General features: G+C 39.3%; 1 non-coding gene across 1 annotated transcript; it reads left to right on the top strand.

The window, feature by feature from the left end:
* Window positions 1–381: 381 nt before the first annotated feature.
* Window positions 382–489, top strand: LOC148580960 (small nucleolar RNA R71). The gene has a single exon (XR_015899197.1). It is a non-coding gene; the product is annotated as a small nucleolar RNA R71 (small nucleolar RNA).
* The last annotated feature ends 22,129 nt before the right edge of the window (window positions 490–22,618 follow it).

The raw sequence follows: 22,618 nt of genomic DNA, 5'->3' as shown, positions 1-22,618 counted from the left end.
GTAATTCACCTCTGCCATTGCAGGATTCTCAGGATCATAAGCTTCTTCTTCAGAAGATGCTTCTTTAGTACTGTTGGATGCAGCTTGCAATCCATTCAGACTCTGAGAAATCATATTGACTTGCTGAGTCAATATTTTATTCTGAGCCAGTATGGCATTCAGAGTATCAATTTCAAGAACTCCCTTCTTCTGAGGCGTCCCATTGTTCACAGGATTCCTCTCAGAGGTGTACATGAACTGGTTATTTGCAACCATTTCAATGAGTTCCTGAGCTTCTGCAGGGGTTTTCAGATGAAGAGATCCTCCTGCAAAATGGTCCAATGACATTTTTGACAACTCAGACAGACCATCATAGAATATACATATGATGCTCCATTCTGGAAGCATGTCAGTAGGACACCTTTTGATCAATTGCTTATATCTTTCCCAAACTTCATAGAGGGACTCACCTTTCTTCTGTATGAAGGTTTGGATTTCCACTCTAAGTTTGCTCATCTTTTGAGGTGGAAAGAATTTGGCCAGGAAAGCACTGACCAGCTTTTCCCAAGAGTTCAGGCTTTCCTTAGGTTGTGAATCCAACCATGTTCTAGCTCTGTCTCTCACAGCAAAAGGGAAAGGCATAAGCCTGTAGACCTCGGGATCAACTCTATTAGTCTTGACAGTGTCATAGATTTGCAAGAATTCAGATAAGAACTTATGGGGATTTTCCAATGGAAGTCCATGAAACTTGCAATTCTGTTGCATTAGAGAAACTAATTGAGGCTTAAGCTCAAAGTTGTTTGCTCCAATCGCATGAATTGAGATGCTTCTTCCATAGAAATTGGAAGTTGGTGTAGTGAAATCACCAAGCACCTTCCTTGCATTGTTGTCGTTGGGTTCAGCCATAGTTGTTTTCTCTGTTTCGAAAATTTCAGTTAGGTCCTCTTCAGAGTATTATGCTTTAGCTTCTCTTAGTTTCCTCTTAAGAGTCCTTTCAGGTTCAGGATCAGCTTCAACAAGAATGCCTTTGTCCTTGTTTCTGCTCATATAAAAGAGAAGAGAACAAGAAAGTATGGAATCCTCTATGTCACAGTATAGAGATTCCTTTATGTGAGTAGAAAAAGAGGAGAATAGAAGAAGGAGAAGAGAAAAATTCGAAAATTAATTAAAATAAAATAAAAATATTTTTGTTTTTATTTTAAATATTAATTAGAATTCAAAAATTAAAAAGAAAAATAAAAGTAAATTAAAATTTAAAACAATTAGTTAATTAAAAAGAATTTTGAAAAAGGGGAAGGAGTTTTCGAAAATTAGAGAGAGAAAATTAGTTAGGTGGTTTTGAAAAAGATATGATTGAAATAGAAAATTTTTAAAATCAAACAGAAAGTCAGGTAGTTAATTGAAAAAAAGATTTGAAAATCAAATTTGAAAATATAGGAAGTTAGAAAAGATTTTGAAAATTGATTTTTGAAAAAGATCTGATTGAAATTATTGAAATTATTTTGAAAAATATTTGAAAAGAAAATTAAAAAGATTTGATTTTTGAAAAAGATTTTGAAATTAGCAATCAAAAAGATATGATTGAAAATTATTTTGAAAAAGATATGATTGAGAAGATATGATTGCAATTTGTTTAAAAAAAGATATGATTGAAAAGATATGATTGAAGAAGAAATTAAAAAGATTTGATTTTGAAAATTAAAGTTGATTACTTGACTAATAAGAAGCTAAAAGATATTATTTTAAAATTTAAAGATTGAACCTTTCTTAATAGGCAAGTAACAACTTGAAAATTCTTTTTATCAAAACATTAAATGCTAGTAGTAATTTCGAAAATTATGAAGCAAAATAAGGAAAAGATTTTGAAAATCAATTTTTAAAATTTTCGAAAAGCATTAAAGGAAAAACAAAAAAGATTTTGAAAAATTTTAAGCAAGAATTCGAAAATATAAAAAGAAAATTGAAAAAGATTTGATTTTGAAAAAGATTTGAAAAGATAGAATTTTTAAATTGAAATTTATGAGTAAAATAAGGAAAGATATATTTTTTATTTTTGACTTTTTAATGAGGAGAGAGAAAAATAACTAAATGATGCAAAACATAAAAATTTAAGATCAAAACTAATAATGCATGCAAGAACACTTAGAATGTCAAGATGAACACCAAGAACACTTTGAATGTCAAGATGAACACCAAGAACTTATTTTTGAAAATTTTTTGAGAAAAGAAAAACATGCAAGACACCAACTTAGAAATTTTCAATGTTTAGACTCTAACAAATCTAAAATGCATATGAAAAACAAGAAAAGACACAAAACAATAAAAATTAAAGATCAAACATATAAAATCATCAAGAACAACTTGAAGATCATGAAGAACACATGCATGAATTTTTGAAAATTTTTAAGAAAAGTTAAAAAAGTTGCAATTGACACCAAACTTTAAAAATGACACAAGACTCAAACAGAAAACACAAAATATTTTTGGTTTTTATGATTTTATTGAATTTTTTTTTTGTATTTTTCGAAAATAAGAAATAAAAAGCTTATAAAATTAAAATAAAATTACCTAATCTGAGCAAAAGATGAACCGTCAGTTGTCCAAACTCGAACAATCCCCGGCAACGGCGCCAAAAACTTGGTGCACGAAATTGTGATCATCAATGGCGCCAACAACTTGGTACACACAATTGTAATCTCAACTCTTTATCACAACTCCGCACAACTAACCAGCAAGTGCACTGGGTCGTCCAAGTAATAAACCTTACGTGAGTAAGGGTCGATCCCACGGAGATTGTCGGCTTGAAGTAAGATATAGTCATCTTGTAAATCTCAGTCAGGCGGATTCAAATGGTTATGGAGAATTGATAATTAAAAGATGAATAAAAGATAAAATAAGATAGAGATACTTATCTAATTCATTGGTGAGAATTTCAGATAAGCGTATGAAGATGCTTTGTTCCTCCTGAACTTCTGCTTTCCTATTGTCTTCATCCAATCATTCATACTCCTTCTCATGGCAAGCTGTATGTTGGGTTTCACCGTTGTCAATGGCTACCTCCCATCCTCTCAGTGAAAATGGTCCAAATGCGCTGTCACCGCACGGCTAATCATCTGTCGGTTCTCGATCATGTTGGAATAGGATCCATTGATCCTTTTGCGTCTGTCACTACGCCCAACACTCGCGAGTTTGAAGCTCGTCACAGTCATCCCTTCCCAGATCCTACTCAGAATACCACGAACAAGGTTTAGACTTTCCAGATCTCAGGAATGACCGCCAATAATTCTAGCCTATACCACGAAGGTCTTAATCTGAGATTAGAAACCCAAGAGATACACATTCAAGCTTGTTTGCATGTAGAACGGAAGTGGTTGTCAGGCACGCGTTTATAGGTGAGAATAGTGATGAGTGTCACATAATCATCACATTCATCATGTTCTTGTGTGCGAATGAATATCTTGCAGAAGAAATAGGCTTGAGTTGAATAGAAAAACAATAGTACTTTGCATTAATTCATGAGGAACAGCAGAGCTCCACACCTTAATCTATGGTGTATAGAAACTCCACCGTTGAAAATACATAAGAACAAGAGGTCCAGGCATGGCCGAATGGCCAGCCTCCCAAAGAGGGTTCAATCATCAAAACATGATTAAAAGATGATTCAAGGATGAAAATATAATAGCAAAAGGTCCTATTTATAGAAAACTAGTAGCCTAGGGTTACAGAAATAGGTAATTAATGCAAAAATCTTCTTCCGGGCCCACTTGGTGTGTGCTTGGGCCGAGCATTGAAGCTTTCACATGTAGAGACTTTTCTTGGAGTTAAACGCCAGCTTTTGTGCCAGTTTGGGTGTTTAACTCCAGCTTTTATGCCAGTTCTGGCGTTTTGACGCCAGAATTTTTATGCTGACGTGGAACACCGGTTTGGGCTATCAAATCTCGGGCAAAATATGGACCATTATATATTGCTGGAAAGCCCAGAATGTCTACTTTTCAACGCAATTAAGAGCGCGCCAATTGGGCTTCTGTAGCTCCAGAAAATCCACTTCGAGTGCAGGGAGGTCAGAATCCAACAGCATCTGCAGTCCTTTTTCAGCCTCTGAATCAAATTTTTGCTCAGGTCCCTCAATTTCAGTCAAAAAATACCTGAAATCACAGAAAAATACACGAACTCATAGTAAAGTCCAGAAATGTGATTTTTATTTAAAAGGTAATAAAAATATACTAAAAACATACTAAAAATAATGCCAAAAAACGTATAAATTATCCGCTCATCAGTGGGGTATCCTATCGAGTCAATGCTTAGCCTAAAAAGGCTTAAGGCAATAATATCTAAGTTTCTTAGGTCAAGCTACGGTTTGATATGAGTTTTGCCTGAGAAGGTTGGTAAATATCTAAGGTTCTTGGTTGGTGGTCGAGTCATTTCTTAGTTTGAGAAGGCTTGAGATAATAATATCTAACATTCTTAGGTTGGTTGGATATCTATTTCGAGTCTTGTTTGAGAATGTTAGTTGAATATTTAGGGTTCTTAAATAGTGGGGTATCCAATCGAGCCATTTTGTAGTCCTAGAAAGGCTCTAGAAAATAATATATAAAGCTCTTAGATTATCCTAGACTCTAATCTAAGTCAAAGAAATAGCCTGTGAAGGCTCAACGTAAATAATTTCCTTTGTCCACTTATTCTAATAGTGAATCTCTTAAATTTTCTTAAGGGTTGGATGTAAGCAGTTTATCCGAACCAGTATACTTTTGCACGTGTTTCTTCTAAACTTTTAACTCCTTGAATTTGATGGTCTACATTATTTTTAGTTTATTGAACCTTAGTTATGCTTTTATTCCAATCTGATGATATCTCAAATTATTTACGGACTAGATCTAAAGTTTCTAAGGGATCTCAAAATCATCCCTACAATCTGAAGCACCATAAGATTAGCAATGCTAAAGGATCTCTAGAACTTACATTAACATTCTTGCTGCATACAAGTCCAAAGACTTGTTCAAGTTCTCTTGCTTGAAGAAAAATTGCCTATGCATGATTCAACCTTCCATCTCGTGTCAAGTACTTGTGCACCTTCATCATCGCCCACCATCGTCACTTTCTTGGATCTACACTACTTCTATCTTTGTAACCTCTGGCTTTGCTTCTCCACTCAATCATCGCGTCTCCTTTACCTTTGTTTCTTTTCTTTTGTCAGTCTCTGTCTAAAAATTTGTTCAATCTTCTGTTCATTTCTTTTTACATCTAAATTGTTGAATTAATTTTGAATTAGAGTTATTCATGATAGTTATTTGGATTGAGTTTGAAAAATTAGTGATGATAATAGTGGTGAGAAGTAGTGGTGGTGATAAAGAAATAATGATAATAATTTAGGATAAAATTGATATTTGAATTAGACTTTTATGTCTTGTATATCACCAATTATATCAAAACTTTTTGTATCTATATCTCTTAGTATATTTGTGTATATGTACTTATGTCTAAAGGACATTAACGATATACTACCTTAATTTATGGTTAGGGATGTTCAACCCAACAATTTTTAGCTTAAATCAAATATGTGGATATGAAAAAATTTCAAACTTAAAAAAGAGCTTTTAACCCTTTCTTTATGAAGATTGTGTTTTTTTTTTTTCCTTTCTTTCTTTCACCTTTATAGGGTTATTTTATTTTAAAAACGTTATAACAATACTTTTTTAATGGTACAAATAAAACAACCAATACAAAAAAAAATCTATCAATAATAATAATAATAATAATAATAATAATAATAATAATAATAATAATAATAATAGAGTGAGTGCAAAATAGAATACAAAATATACATTGAAAATGAATTAATATATGTATTTATACATAAATACATGATAATTAATTTGATGACTAATTTTTTGTGTGTAATATAACTTTTTTTTATTTGATCTTATGTACATACGATCAAATATTATCTCCAAAATCTGAATTAATACAAATTGGATATTCAAACTAGACGGATCTCATTTTTTTGGTAAACCACCAAAAATATATTTGAATCATTTTTGCATTAACAAAAATGCTTTTGAATTCTATTATTAACAAAAATGTCTTTAAATTATTTAAAATATGAAAAAAAAGGCCCTTGTTATTTTTCGTTGAGGTAGAGCATCTAATAAAAAAAAGATAAACAAAAAGACAAAAATTCAAACTGAATAAAAAGATATTGAAATTGAAATATAAAATAAAAAGAATAGATTGAAATTGAATACAAATAAAATTACTCTACTTTTATCCAATTTCTTGATGCAACAAGAAAAGGACTCCTCAACCTAACTTGTTCAAACTATAGTCTGGGAATTGAATCCAAAGGACTCCCTCAACCTTCTACCCAATTCTCTGATGCAATAAGAGAGCAACTCACTCAACCTCACTTGTCCACACTATAGTTTTATCACGAAACCAAAAAGTTCTTTGACACTCCTCTAATAATTCAATATGACGATTATAATAGTTTGTGAGGTATTTATAACCTCTTGTTAAGTTAAAACAAAGAAACTATAAGCCCACAAACATAAAGGCCTATTAGTAACTAAATAAATAAAATCAAAATACATCAAATTAAATTGAATATTCAAAAAAAAATATTAACTAATAACTCCTCAATAATACTTGAACTTTTAGATTAAGAACATTTGAAGTATGTATCAGCATCTCAGTTCACAAATGTGCATTTTTTGCACGTTTACAAATTATTTAAGAGTATTTTTGTTGATAATAAAAGACGGAGCATTGTTGTGCGCAACAAAATCATTCGAGTACATTTTTTATAGTTTATCTTTTTTTATAGTCTTATATTCATGACTAGAGTTAATTATTAATTTCGTACCAGAAAAATTTGAAAAAAAAAACCCTAAAATATGTTATCGACAAAATACTCTTGAATATTTTTAAAATTTTAACAAGGATGTGTATTACTTTGCCAAAGTCCATTTCTGATAAATATAATATTGAGGTGATCACCCAAGTTTGATGATTTAACTAATTCTAAAGGTGAATTACTGATGTGTTATTAAAATTGGACATTGATTAAATTAATTTAAAATATCAATCAGTAATTTATCTTTAGAGTTAACTAAATTATCTAATTCTGAATGATAAGTCAATATTATTTGAAAATATACACGCCAAGTTGTGCCGTCAGGGTTTTGTGACTTGTGGTGTGCACTAGGGTTTTGATCATTTTTGAGAGATATTGTGTGTGAGAGTGTGTCTCCATTCAATTTTAGGGACAATTCAAAATATCGTCAAGTGAAAATTGAATTTTGTGTGTGTGGTCAAACTACAATGTCAATTTTACCGAACTAAGGGGAGAGACAATCACATTAGGTTAATGATTTTAATGAGGAAGTGGTCATTTTGGAGGAAGAAGATGTGAGATCAGGTATCGAGGATTGTTCCAGGAGTCTGGTGGGAAGAATTATGGCAGATCAGGGGTTCGGTATAGGAACTATCGAAGGCGCTTTCACTGCTATCTGGAACTATCCAGAGGGATTTAGAATCAAAAGCCATGGAGACAATATTGATTAGTTTTTCTTCCCCAATGAAATTGATTTGATCAGGGTGGAGAGGGGCTCTCCATGCCTAATAAAATAATTTGTGATTCATCTAAGATGGTGGAATCCAGAATTAAAGCTTGCAGAAGATGACTATTCGAGAATCCCAATGTGGATCCAACTGTGGGATATACCAGGATTTTGTAAAACAAAAGAGGCGGCAAGGAGGATAGGGGGAGAATTGGAAGCGTCTTAGATATCGATTTCTTTCTAATGAGAGCTAGGGGAGACAGAATTATGAAAGTGAGAGTGGAGGTGGATGTGACTCAACCACTCAAGCAAACCATGAAGGTGACTAGCCCAGATAAAAAGATATGCGTGCTACAACTGAAGTACGAAAAGCTTGGGGTTTATTGCTATTTTTATGGATTTCTAGGATGGTGCACGAATTGTGAATCACACTTTTCACAACTCGTACCACTAACCAGCAAGTGCACTGGGTCGTCCAAGTAATACCTTACGTGAGTAAGGGTCGAATCCCACGGAGATTATTGGTTTGAAACAATCTATGGTTATCTTGCAATTCTTAGTTAGGAAGTCAATTATATTTATCAGTTGAATTGCGAATAAACAAGGGAGCATGGATTAAAGGTTACTTGTTATGCAGTAATGGAGAATATGTTGGAGTTTTGGAGATGCTTTGTCTTCTGAATCTCTGCTTTCCTCTGTTCTCTGATTCACGCACGCACGTCCTTCTATGGCAAGCTGTATGTTGGGGCATCACCGTTGTCAATGGTTACATCCCCTCCTCTTGTGAAAATGATCCAAATGCTCTGTCACAACACGGCTAATCATCTGAGGTTCCCGATCATGCTGGAATAGGATTCACCCTCCTTTTGCGTCTGTCACTACGCCCAGCACTCGCGAGTTTGAAGCTCGTCACAGTCATTCAATCATTGAATCCTACTCGGAATACCACAGACAAGGTTTAGACTTTCCGGATCCTCTTGAATGCCGCCATCAATCTAGCTTATACCACGGAGATTCTGATTAAGAGATCTAAGAGATACTCATTCAATCTAAGGTAGAACGGAGGTGGTTGTCAGACATGCATTCATGGATTGAGGAAGGTGATGAGTGTCACTGATCATCACCTTCTCCATAGTTAGGCGCGAATGGATATCTTAGATAGGAACACGCATGTTTGAATGGAAAACAGAAATACTTGCATTAATTCATCGAGACACAGCAGAGCTCCTCACCCCCAACAATGGAGTTTAGAGACTCATGCCGTCAACGAGTACAAAGTTCAGATCTAAAAATGTCATGAGGTACAAAATAAGTCTCTAAAAGTTGTTTAAATACTAAACTAGTAGCCTAGGTTTACAGAAAATGAGTAAACTATAGCAGATGGTATAGAGATCCACTTCTGGGGCCCACTTGGTGTGTGCTGGGGCAGAGACTTAAGCAATTCACGTGCATAAGGCCATTTTGGGCGTTCAACGCCAGGTTTGGATCCATTTCTGGCGTTGAACTCCAACTTTTGATCCTTTTCTGGCGCTAGACGCCAGAATTGGGCAGAGAACTGGCGTTGAACGCCAATTTATGTCATCTATCCTTGAGCAAAGTATGGACTATTATATATTGCTGGAAAGCCCTGGATGTCTACTTTCCAACGCAATTTGAAGCACGCCATTTCGAGTTCTGTAGCTCCAGAAAATTCACTTTGAGTGCAGGGAGGTCAGAATCCAACAGCATTAGCAGTCCTTTTTTTAGCCTGAATCAGATTTTTGCTCAGCTCCCTCAATTTCAGCCAGAAAAATACCTGAAATTACAGAAAAACACACAACTCATAGTAAAGTCTAGAAATATGAATTTTTCCTAAAAACTAATGAAAATGGACTAAAAACTAACTAAAACATACTAAAAACTATATGAAATTAACCCCAAAAAGCGTATAAAATATCCGCTCATCATAGGACATGAAATGCAAAGCTGCGATCAACTCCTTGCAATTCCAGAAACAGAAGTAAAGGAAGAGTTGAAATGGAGGCTTGATCTGAAAGCTGAACAGATAGGATGGAGAGTTAGAAAGACGGAAGAAACCAAGAGCCCTAACCTAACAAGGAAAAACTCAGTTGCAAAACCTACCCCTGTTAGCTTATTAAAAAGCTTTGCTAAACTATCTTTTCAGGAAAGTAGGAGCCAAAGAGGCCCGGAAGAAAACAGAAGCAACTCAGTTCCTAATTTTTTTACAAGTAATTTGATTGACCAGAACAGCTTTCAAATTGATGTACCTCATAAGAATGATGGAAAGATTAATAAGAGACAAAATATCAAACATCTGGCAAGAAGAGGAGGGCCGGGTGAATCAATAATCAGTGTGTTAAGGGAAAAACGAAAAATAGATGCAATGGAAATGCAAGCCGATCTGGAGGATTGGAGAGTTAAGGAAGGAAAGAACGTTGAAGGGGGGAGGGTGCCAACCCAAATATGGCACCCCAAATGCAATGAAGCTAATAATGTGGAATTGCCGGGGTTTGGGGAAACCCCAGGCAATTCACAACATCAAAGGGATAGTAAGATCTTATTCTCCCGAGGTGATGTTTTTATGCGAGACTAAAAATCAAACCTCGTTTGTTAATGGTAAGCTACGTGATAAACCCCGATTTCGTGGTTTATCTTGTGCTTATTTTGGGGGATTTTATCAATATTTCTCACATTTATTCACAAGAAATGCATGGTTTTGTGTTCACTCCCCAATATTGCTCTATGATGAAAAACATGCTTATTTTGCCTTAAAATTGCCATATTTTAATCCTCTTCTATTGTCATTCGATGCCGTGATATCTTTGTTGAGTAATTTCAGGAATTATAGGTTAGGAATGACTCAGAAGAGAGAGAGAAAGCATGCACAAAAAGGGAGGAACATGAAGAATTGAAGTCTTGGGAGCAGCAGCATCGGCGCGCCCGCACACTCCACGCGCTCGCATGGATGGGACTGGCTAGAAGCGGCACGCAAGGATGGATGTATCCACGCAGATTGGAAGATATCTATCGACGCACACGCGCAACTGGCGCGCACGCGTGGATCACAAAAGTAATCGGCGCGTGCGCACGCATGGCGCGCACGCGTGGGAAGCTGCACGTGACCTCATTAAGAGAAATCGTGCCTGGCGATTTCTAAGGCCAAGGAGGCCCAATTTCAAGTTGTTTCTGCATGAAAAAGACCCAAGGATGCTAAGGGGAAAAGGAGGATGACTCATTTTGACACTAGGACATAATTTTAGAATTTTTTTTTTTGTTCTTTGGTGATTCTAGAGAGAGAAACCCTTGTTCCTCTCTAGATCTAGTTTCCATTTTGATTTCCCCTTGTTGATTTGTGAATTGGATTTTGTTGATTACAGTTTTAATTGTTCAATTTAAATTCCTTGTTACAATCTTGCTTACATCTAGTGATAGTTTTATGATTCTTGTCAATTGTCATTTTTACCCATTTCATGAATGTTGTGGATCTTGTTTTGTTGATGTTACATTGATGATTTCTATGTTTAATCTTGTTGATTGTTTGATTGTACGTTGATAATTGTTAGTGGGTTTTTGTATAATTCAATTTAATTGCTATTTTGAACATGTCTTTTGTTAGTGCTTACCAAGTGTTTGATGAATTGTTCACTTTGATTATGGAATAGTTCTTCCTCACTCTTGGCCTAGGTCAAGGGAATTGGGTAAACTTGAGTCATTGGGTCTAATGGATTTGATGATTTGGGAGCCCTAGGTGGTCAATTTGATACTCATTGACGCCAACCCACTACTAATCTAATTATTAGGTAGGTTGGGACTTATGGGTTGATGTGATCAGGGCCATTTGACGTACTTCAAGTCTAGGAGTAGACATCACGTACTTAAGACTTGAGAGTAGACTTAATGAGCTTGGTTCCCCATAATTATCAAGATGTAGTTATTGGACAAGGATTGTGATCCCAATTCCCATGCCTAACCAAGAGTTGTTTTTGTCATTCACATTCGAAAACCAATTTCCAATTTCGATTGTCTTAGTTATAGTTATTCGTTTAGTGTAAGGTAGAATTAAGTAGAATATTGCTTGTTCATTGGAATTGCTTAATTTTTGCTTACGTAGTTGAATTCGTTTATTGCAATTTAAGATTACTTGCTTGTTAAGTTTTCCATTTATTTTCATGCTCATAACTCACAACCCTGGATTTCTAACCAATGTCGAAGTACATGTTTGCCCATTCCTTGTGAGACGACCCGAGGTTTAAATACTTCGGTTATTTCTATTGGGGTTGAACTTGTGACAACCAAATCCCTCTTCTAAATTTGACCTCCTGAGGATTGTTGTTGGTAGAGCTATACTCACAACGAGGTGATATTAAAGAGAAATCTACCAATACACCCTTGGCTCGAGTATACGTCAAATTTTTGGCGCCGTTGACGGGGAATGGTTGCAACATATGCCTTGATATTGGTTATGTGAATATGTGAATACTGTAGATATTTTGCTCTTTCAATACTTAGCTATAGTTTAAATTTCTCTTGCAATTGTACTATGACTTTCAAGTTTGATAACTCGGTCTCAACCGAATTCTAGCTTAGCCAACTTTGACTCCGAGATTGAAAGAACTTTGTTACATACTCGGCAAGCTAGAAGGCGATTGGACTACACGCCTAGTACTTCGGCCTCTCTTGAGGAAAACACCGAATCACTAGACGCCACCGAGGGTGACTTGAAGTCCATTACTTCCTATTCTTCTGTTGGCACTACTGATACATCTTTGCATCCTACAGGTGAGCCATACATGGCGGAGCCACGCCGGATCACTTTGCATGAGCAAGGAGCTCCGGATATCATACTTCCACCGTTACAAGCAAGGTATCCTAACATTGATCCAAACTTTGAGTTGAAGAATAGCTTGATAAATCTACTTCCTAAGTATCATGGGTTTCCGGGACAAGACCACATCCGACATTTGAAGGATTTTCATGTTGCTTGTTCTACGGCTCGAAGGCATGGAGCCGATGAGGTAGCTGTCATGGTTTTTGCCTTTCCTTTTTCTCTTGAAGCACAAGCAAAAACATGGTTTTATTCGCTACCGGATGATATTGTGACTAATTGGGATTTCTTGAGAAGAGAGTTTCTTGACAAGTTCTTCCCACCGGAGAAGACCGAGTACATCCGGAAAGAGATTTCGAGCACAATGCAAAGAGACCAAGTGAGCATGTATGAATATTGGTCTCAGTTCAAGAGGCTATTGGAGTCATGTCCACATCACGGAATGACCACTCGCTTACTCATTAGCTACTTTACCGGAGGTCTTTGTGCGGAAAATAGAAGATTGCTTATCGCCTCTAGTGGCGGGTCCCTTTCGAAAAACAAGACGGAAGGAGAAGCTTGGGATTTGATAAAGGATGTCGCCGAATCTATGCAACACATAAGAGTGAGGAATAACCCCCTTAAGGGTGTGGTAGAACCGTCCCCCTCCGAAGCAAGTCTAACCAAGGCACTTGGGGATATGACCACCATCCTTACACAAATTCAAAGAGATCAAAGGGAGTATTACTCCATCAAAGCCATCCAAGCCCCTCCTCCGGTTGCTCAACTTGAAGGCCCTCCTAAGATTTGTGGTTTGTGCTCTAGCACCACACATTACACCGACCAATGCCATCAAATTCAAGAGGAACATGCCCTTGTGGTAGCCAATATGAATTACAACAACCGTCCACCATATCCTTCTCAAGGCCAAAACAACTACCATCAAGGTAGTAATCAACATCAAGGGTGGAGAGATAATGCACAAGGAAGCAATCAGAACCAAAGATGGAACAACCCTTCTTCTCATCACAATAACAACCAATCTTCATCCCAATACCACCACAATAACACCAACTACCAAGCCAACCAAAACCAAAACAACTACACCAAGTACCAAACACCACACCATAGACAACAAAACCAAACCCCTACATCTTCCAACAATCAAGTTGATGAGCTTAGAGCCACTATGGAAAAATGAGATGAAATCAACAAGGCTCAATTCAAGGCCTTGAACACTCAATTGGCCAACCTTACCAACATGCTCTCAAAGATGAACATGTCAAACCAACCACCAACTCCCAATAACAACACCACCCAACCCTCAAGTTCTTCCAACCTTCCATCACAACCCCAACCAAACCCAAGAGGCGGTCTCAATGCCATCACTCTACGGTTGGGGACTACATTGGAGGAGATACCCCCAAGAGTCATGGAAGAGGTGCATGAGGAAGAGGTAGTTGTTGGAACTCCACATGAAGAAGAGGTGGTAGACAAAAGGCATGAGGAAGAAGGAGTAAACCCCAAGGAACCCAAAAGGAAAGCCGTAGTCGATGAATCAATTCCTATTCCATTTACTTCCATGGTGAAGAAAGCAAAGAAGACACCGGAATTTGATTTAGACATGCTCCAAATGTTCAAAAAGGTCGAGGTAACCATACCACTCCTTGACGCTATTCAACAAATCCCCAAGTATGCAAAATTTTTGAAAGACTTATGTACACACAAGGGTAGAATAGGGGAATTGGAGACACTATCCCTGGGTAGCTCGATTTCTTCCTTGATGGAGCCTACTCCAAGAAAATGTGGTGACCCTGGACCGTGCTTAGTGTCTTGTTGTATTGGTGGATACACTTTTCATGATTGTATGTGTGACTTGGGAGCTTGTGTTAGCATCATGCCACTTTCCATCTATGTGCGGTTGAATTTAGCTCCATTGAAGAAGTCGGCGGCGAGGTTTGCCTTAGCCGATAAAAGTGTGATCACAGTAATGGGAATAGCTGAAGATGTACTTGTGGCAATTAAGGATTTGGTTTTTCCGGTTGACTTTTACATCCTTGAGATGCCCCCAACGGAAGGTAGAAGCTCATCCTCCGTCCTACTTGGTAGACCTTTCCTCAAAACCTCCAGATTCAAGCTAGATGCCTTCACCGGTATATATTCCTTTGGAATTGGAGACAAGACTATCAGGTTCAATTTAGAGGAAGCCATGAAACATCCTCCCGAAGAACATTCCATGCTCCGATGCGATATAATTGATGAAGTGGTAGCGGAAGTACAAGAAGAAGATCATGACAAGTCGTGCTACCCCACCGTTGAAGAGATGGATGACCAAGAAGATGAACTTAAAGAAGTTGTCAAGAATGAGTCCCATGAGCTTGACGAAAAGGAACCTCATCTTGAGGTAGCAAGTGAACTGAAACCCCTTCCCTCCCATCTGAAATATGCGTTCTTAGAAGACAACTGTGGGTTTCCAGTTATCATTGCTAGTGAACTCCCAAGTAAAGAAGAGGAAAAACTCCTAGACGTTCTAAGAAAGTACAAGAAAGCGATAGGATGGAGCCTTGCGGATATTGTGGGGATTAACCCGCATAAGTGTATGCATAGGATATTTCTCCAAGATGGAGCTAAGCCGGTTCGGCAACCGCAAAGGAGGCTCAACCCAACCATCCTTGACGTAGTGAAGAAAGAGGTCACCCGACTACTGGATGCGGATATCATATACCCTATTTCCGACAGTGAGTGGGTGAGCCCGGTTCAAGTTGTTCCCAAGAAGTCGGGCATCACAACGGTCAAGAAGGAAGACGGAGAAATGGTCACTAAAAGAGTGCAAAATGTGTGGCGAGTATGTATTGACTACAGAAGATTGAATGCCGCCACACGGAAGGACCATTACCCCTTACCCTTCATCGATCAGATGCTGGACCGCTTGGCAGGTAAATCTCACTACTGTTTTCTTGATGGATTCACTGGATACTTTCAGATACATATTGCTCCTGAAGATCAGGAGAAGACCACGTTTACATGTCCGTTTGGCACCTTTGCCTATAAAAGGATGCCATTTGGACTATGTAACGCACCCGCTACTTTTCAGAGGTGCATGATGAGTGTCTTCTCCGATCTAATGGAGAATTGTCTAGAAGTTTTTATGGACGATTTCAGCGTTTATGGTGTCTCATTTGATTGTTGTTTGGAGAGCTTGGCCAAGGTCCTAGCTAGATGTGTTGACACTAACCTTGTCTTAAATTTTGAAAAATGTCACTTTATGGTACGACAAGGCATAGTGTTGGGACATGTAGTATCTCATGAAGGCATTTCTGTGGACCCGGCCAAGGTCGATGTTATTACTACTTTGCCTCACCCCTCATCCGTGAGGGAGGTCCGCTCGTTTTTGGGACATGCAAGATTTTACAAGCGCTTTATCAAGGACTTCAGCAAGATTGCTTTGCCATTGTCGCGCCTACTCCAAAAAGATGTGGACTTTGAGTTTGACAGTGAATGTGTAAAAGCTTTTGAAGAGTTGAGGAAAGTTCTCACCATAGCACCGATTGTGCGAGACCCCAACTGGATGTTGCCATTTGAGATAATGTGCGATGCGTCAAACTATGCTGTGGGTGCCACGCTTGCACAGCGCGAAGGTAAACTTCCTTATGTCATTGCCTACTCTTCTAAGACTCTAGATGCCGCACAATCTAACTATACCACTACCGAAAAAGAACTCTTAGCCATTGTTCATGCCTTAGATAAATTCAGATCTTATTTGCTAGGTTCAAAGATAGTGGTATACACGGATCATGCAGCTTTGAAGTATTTATTGACAAAGAATGAGTCAAAGCCTAGACTCATACGTTGGATCTTGCTTTTGTAAGAATTCGACATTGAGATTAGGGACCGGAGTGGATCTCAAAACCTGGTTGCAGATCATTTAAGCCGCATTGAGAATTTAAAAACTGATCCATTTCCGATCAATGACTCATTCCCATTGGAAAGTTTGCATGCTGTGTCAGCTAGTTTTCCTTGGTTTGCCCCAATGGCGAACTACTTGGTTGCAAGAATCTTCCCTCCCAAATTTTCGAAAAATCAAAGGGACAAGCTGAGGAGTGATTCCAAATACTATATTTGGGATGACCCTCACTTGTGGAAGAGAGGTGTAGACCAAGTAATCCGAAGGTGTGTCACGGAATCCGAATTTCAACCAATTCTGGAAGCTTGTCATTCGTCCGACTGTGGTGGCCACTTTGGCCCACAAAGGACCGCTAAAAAGGTGTTGGATTGCGGATTCTGGTAGCCAACCTTATTCAAGGACGCTAACCGGCTATGTGTGTCTTGTCATCAGTGTCAAAAGTCAGGAAACACATCCCAAAGGGATGAAATGCCTCAGCAACCTATGTTGTTCTGTGAGATATTTTATGTGTGGGGCATTGACTTTATGGGACCGTTTCCTAACTCTGGTGGGTATCTGTACATTCTGTTAGCGGTTGACTACGTGTCAAAGTGGGTGGAGGCCGTGCCTACCCGCCTTGACGACGCCAACACCGTTGTTTCTTTCATTAGGAATCACATTGTATGCCGTTATGGGTCGCCACGAGCAATCGTGAGTGACCAAGGATCCCACTTTTGTAACAGGAAGGTAGAAGCATTGCTCAAGCGCTATGGAGTATCGCATAAGGTTGCTACTGTTTATCATCCGCAAACAAATGGGCAAGCGGAAGTGTCCAACCGGGAAATCAAGAGAATCTTGGAAAAAGTGGTCAATCCACAAAGAAAGGATTGGAGCCTCCGGTTAGGAGATGCACTATGGGCATATAGAACGGCCTACAAGACTCCGATAGGGATGAGTCCCTTTCGGATCGTCTATGGTAAGGCATGCCACCTTCCGGTAGAGATTGAGCATCGAGCATATTGGGCGGTAAAGCAGTGCAACATGGATTTAGCCAAGGCGGGTGAAGCTAGGAAGTTATAATTAGAAGAGCTTGAGTGTTTGAGGAACGAGTCATATGAGAACGCCCGAATTTACAAGGAAAAGACTAAAGCATTCCATGACCATCACATTCGGAAGAAGGACTTTAAAGAAGGAGATGAAGTCCTCCTCTACAACTCAAGGCTCCGATTTATGCCTGGCAAGCTCCGTTCTAGATGGAAAGGACCTTTTAAGGTGAAAGAAATGAAGCCCTACGGAGTGGTGGAATTGTTTGATCTCAAAAGTGAAGCAACTTTCAAGGTGAATGGCCATAGAGTGAAGAAATATCATGGTTGCAAACCTCCAAGGGAGCTAGAGGTGTACATATTGGAGGATGCACCAAGTAGAGATGAAGCTTGAGAAGAGGACCGTCCAACTTAAGGACGTTAAAGAAAAGTGCTTGGTGGGAGGCACCCCACCGTGGTAAGATCTTCCTTGTTTATACCATCTTGTAGTATCTTTAGTTCCTTGAATTTTATGATCTTTTGATGATTGATTGAGTGCTTAGGAATGCTAGCTTTGTTGATTCTGTTAGATAGGTAGAATGTTCATATAGATAGGTTGTGAAAAGAGATAAAGAAAACAAAATTTTTCTTTGAAAAATAGCACCGACGCGCAAGCGCACAGTGCGCACGCGCGCCGGTTGCGAATTCCCATTTTCAGGCCAAAAATCCGAGAGTCAGGCCAACTTTGTGCCCAACTAGCGCCAGGCACCCACGCATTCGCGTGCATGCCGCCTGCGCGCACCATCGCCCGTTAACCATCGACGCGCAAGCGCACGATGCGCGCGCGCGCCGATGGGGCTATGAGAAGTCTCTGGTACAAAAACCAGAGAGTTGTGCCACGATTGGGCCAACTTTGTGCCAAAACTGACGCGTCCGCAAGTATTGCGCGCCCGCGCCAGCTCTTGAATACCACAAGCACGCGCCCGCGCATGGTGCGCGTCCGCGCGCATGCCTCCCTGGATCACCCTGGTACAAAAACCAAAGACTTGAGCCGGGTTTATGCCACTTTTGTGCCTGGGGCACAGCTCCTCTCGCGCGCGCGCGCCACTGACGCGCACGCGCCCTCAGCTAGTACCTTCACCGACGCGTCAGCGCACCGTGCGCGCGCGCGCCATCTTCATGAATCAGTTTTATACTTCGCGCTGTTCCACTTCCTTTCTCACTCACCCTTCTTTTTCTTTCTTAGCGCTTACTCTCTTCATCACTTCTCTTCTCTTCTCTTCTTCTCCTTCTTCCACAACCCACCATCAATGTCTCTGGACACTCGCCGGTGACAACAACCATTTTTTCGGTGGCGCTACACTTCTCCTATTTCCTCTCTCATCTTCACAAAAGAAGATTCAACCTTGCTTTTTCATACTCTTCAAGGTTTAACTTCTTCCTCTCCTTTACCTTTGCTTTTTCTTATACTATTTCTTCTAATTAAATGCTTCTTATCATCTTACTTAGTTTCTCTTTTGCTTGATAATGATATTTCTTGTTTTTGTTTGCTTATTTTCCCTATCTTTTCTTTGTTTCTCCATGGATATTGAACTTGAACTTAATTTGCATTACTAGATCTTTTGTCACCCTTTTACCATTGTGTGATGTTTATGTGGTGATTGATGTTCCATTTTGGGTTTTGAATTGGTTTAGTATCTCATAATTGCTCATTGCTTGATTATTGCACGCCAAGTGTTCGAGGAATTGCACGCACCCCATTTTGGCTCTATTTAGCCATGAACCTTCAACTTGGTGCTCCCTCCTCGCTCACTTGTTTCTTCTTGAATGCATTTAGTCTGATTTGTGTGTTTCAAGTTCATACTTGCCACTTCCATATTAATTGAATATGACTTGCTTTTTATTAAGAATGCTTGAGACTACTCTTCTCATGCCTTTGCATGTCTTACCTTCTCTTGTATCCCTTGACAAGTGACATGCCCCTTGCTTTCATATTTATCATGGGCATTACAAGTCACTTACATGTTTGCATCAAATTGTTTCTTGGGTCTAATGTTTTCCTTCTTTCTCTTCCTTTTTAGGATGGCCACCAAGAAAGGCAAAGAGATAGCTCCAAGGAAACCGGCCGCAAAAAGAGTATCCCAAGGGTCAAATTCTAAGGCGCACTCTTCAATAGGAGCCAAACCCTTATCAAAGAACGGAAAGACACCCGCTCCTATTGATGAGAATGACAAGGGCAAACCGGCACGAGACTCTTCAAGGTTCCCCAACCGCTTTTGTGAACTCAAGTTCTCTTCCATAGCCGTAAGGAACTATCATCCTGAGCATTTGCTAGCTCCGCCGGACAAGGTTGCTCCTTATATTCTGCCCCGAATTGAATAGCGAGGATGGAAGTTTCTCTTGAGGAAACCAAGAGAAATCAACCTCTCTTAGGTGGAAGAATTTTATACCAACTACCACCTTCCCTCTCTTCAATTGGTATACATGCGCCGTAAGCAAGTCTCAGTTTCAGAAGAGGCTATTCAGCAAGTACTTAATGTTTTACCAGTGCCAAAAAGCCCTACATCAGCGAGAAGAGTATGGATTCGATTGGGACTCGATCCTCCGAGTCATTGCTGAGCCAGAAACTTTTTGGATCCAAGGTCGACAGCGGATGAGGCCCAAGAGTATCAACGCTCGCTTCCTCACTGTGGAAGCTAGAGTCTGGGCCCAGATCCTTTCTCACTATATGCTACCTAGCACTCATAGGTCGTCCATCACGGCGGACCTTGCCTTGCTTGTTTGGTGTATTCTCACGGAAAAGCTGGTGAACATCCCACCTCTTGTCAAGCAAGCAATGAGTCAAGTTCACGACCGGGGTAACCTGCCATTTCCAGCTTTGGTATCTGACTTAGTTGCTGCTGCGGGTGTTTCTTGGGAAGCCAAGGATAAGAAGATCATGGTTCCGGCTAAGGGCGATGTGGTCCCAAGCGGAAAATACCTATATCTTCCCATGAACAAACCAAGCCTCGACATGGCCCCGCCACTTCTTTTTCCTTCTAGCTCATCATCACCACCACTGAGATCCACACATCAAAGGGTAGAAGATCTTCACCGAAAGCTTGATAGGTATGAGAGGCGTAACCATTGCCGATATACTTACATCAAGAAACTTCTGCATTGTGTCGCCCCTAGCATGGAGGAGCCTGAGATATTCACATTCACCTCGAACCCAAGCGATGAAAGTTCTGATGGAGGGGATAGTGAAGACTCCGGTCCCGACCGTCCCTTGCGTATCATTCGTAGCACAGAGGACCGTGCTAATTTCTAAAGTGTGGGGAGGTCGTTCGACCGATCTCCATGGGTAACACTCTCTTCTCTTCAATAACCATGGATTGGTCTTTTGCGTAGATGTTAGCATATTGCATGCGTAGTTAGTTTTTCTTGTAAATACCCTTGCATGATAGTTAGTTTTATTTTTAGGATTACTTGGTCAAAGCAATAACTTTCTCTCCAAGAAACTGTGTTCTGGGTGACCTACCAAAATTTTGAAAATTTTGTAGTGAACTTGCTTTAAGATTTTTTTTTTGGAACATAGTGATTGAGTTAAGAACACAAGCGTGAAAATTTTGAGCCTATTGCATGGTTACATCTTTTAACCATTATTTCCATTTTTGTGTGCATATCTCTCTCTCTATGAATGTGATCCTTGATTTGTCTAATTCTATATGTCCATTGCTTTGTGTATGAATGCATTTGCGTGATTGAGGCCATCATTTCAATAGTCACTTTTCCCAAATAGCCTTAACCCTTATATCTACCATTGCTAACCAATTTTGAGCCTTTGATAAACCCTCTTGTTCTTAAATGGAGCACGTCAACAACCCTAAGTGAAAAACCATGAATGTCCCTGAATTTGAATCCTTGATTAGTTTAGGTAAGTTAGGATGTGTATCATTCACATAGGAGGGGTATACTTTGGAAATTCGGGTAGATATATAGGCATGTAATTGTAGTGTAATTGAAAACTCTAGGATTTTTGGAACATACTCATGTGCTAATGGATTACACCATATGTATTGACACTTTGGTTCACTAAGAAACCCCAAGGAAAAGGGGATGATGATAATGTCATAAAAAAAATGCCCAAGGTAAAGTAATAAAAACAATGCATATAATAGGTGGACTGAAAAGAAGGCATGAGTATGCAAAAGGGTAGAAATTCAAGGGTAGCTAGGAATATATTGTAGTTGTATAGGTTGTTTTAGGTGTCTAGTGGGATCCGAGGTTGATCAAGGACTCAAATTTTAAGCCCACTTCGCCATATACGTCCTTACCTTCACCCTAGCCCCATTACAACCCATGAATAAGACCTCATGATACTTGTAAGCATGCATTAAGTAATTGTCGATTGATTAGATGAAAGACAAATCTTGGAAAGCATGATTAGGAGGAGATTGAGTGACGAACCCTAGACACTTGAGTGAATAGAGCGGATACACTTCCGATGAGGGTTCGATGCTCAATGCTTGTTCCCGGCTTTCACAAGCGTTCGTTTAGCAAGTCATATGCACTCTTTAGTGATGTTCAATTTGGTAGGGTTCATGAATTGTGCACTATCTTCACCCTATATGCTCACATGTATTCTTGAAGGATGAATTCACTTTTGACGAAGTAGGTAGATGATTTTACATTAGTTGCATGCATCCATTTAGATAGTTTGCATTTCATAAACCCTTTCCTCACCATGATCTTTGGTCCTTTTTATTTTTAAGCATGAGGACATGCTAGGTTTAAGTGTGGGGAGATTTGATAAACCCCGATTTCGTGGTTTATCTTGTGCTTATTTTGGGGGATTTTATCAATATTTCTCACATTTATTTACAAGAAATGCATGGTTTTGTATTCACTCCCCAATATTGCTCTATGATGAAAAACATGCTTATTTTGCTTTAAAATTGCCATATTTTAATCCTCTTCTATTGTCATTCGATGCCGTGATATCTTTGTTGAGTAATTTCAGGAATTATAGGTTAGGAATGACTCAGAAGAGAGAGAGAAAGCATGCACAAAAAGGGAGGAACATGAAGAATTGAAGTCTTGGGAGCAGCAGCATCGGCGCGCCCGCGCACTCCACGCGCTCGCGTGGATGGGACTGGCTAGAAGCGGCGCGCAAGGATGGACGCATCCGCGCAGATTGGAAGATTTCTATCGACGCACACGCGCAACTGGCGCGCACGCGTGGATCACAAAAGTAATCGGCGCGTGCGCACGCATGGCGCGCACGCATGGGAAGCTGCACGTGACCTCATTAAGAGAAATCATGCCTGGCGATTTCTGAGGCCAAGGAGGCCCAATTTCAAGCTGTTTCTGCATGAAAAAGACCCAAGGATGC

This window comes from Arachis ipaensis, chromosome B10, assembly GCF_059453495.1.
Source record: "Arachis ipaensis isolate K30076 ecotype BB chromosome B10, ASM5945349v1, whole genome shotgun sequence".
Lineage (NCBI taxonomy): Eukaryota > Viridiplantae > Streptophyta > Magnoliopsida > Fabales > Fabaceae > Arachis > Arachis ipaensis.
The sequence above is the reverse complement of the archived record's forward strand: the minus strand, read 5'-3'. Positions and strand labels throughout refer to the sequence as shown.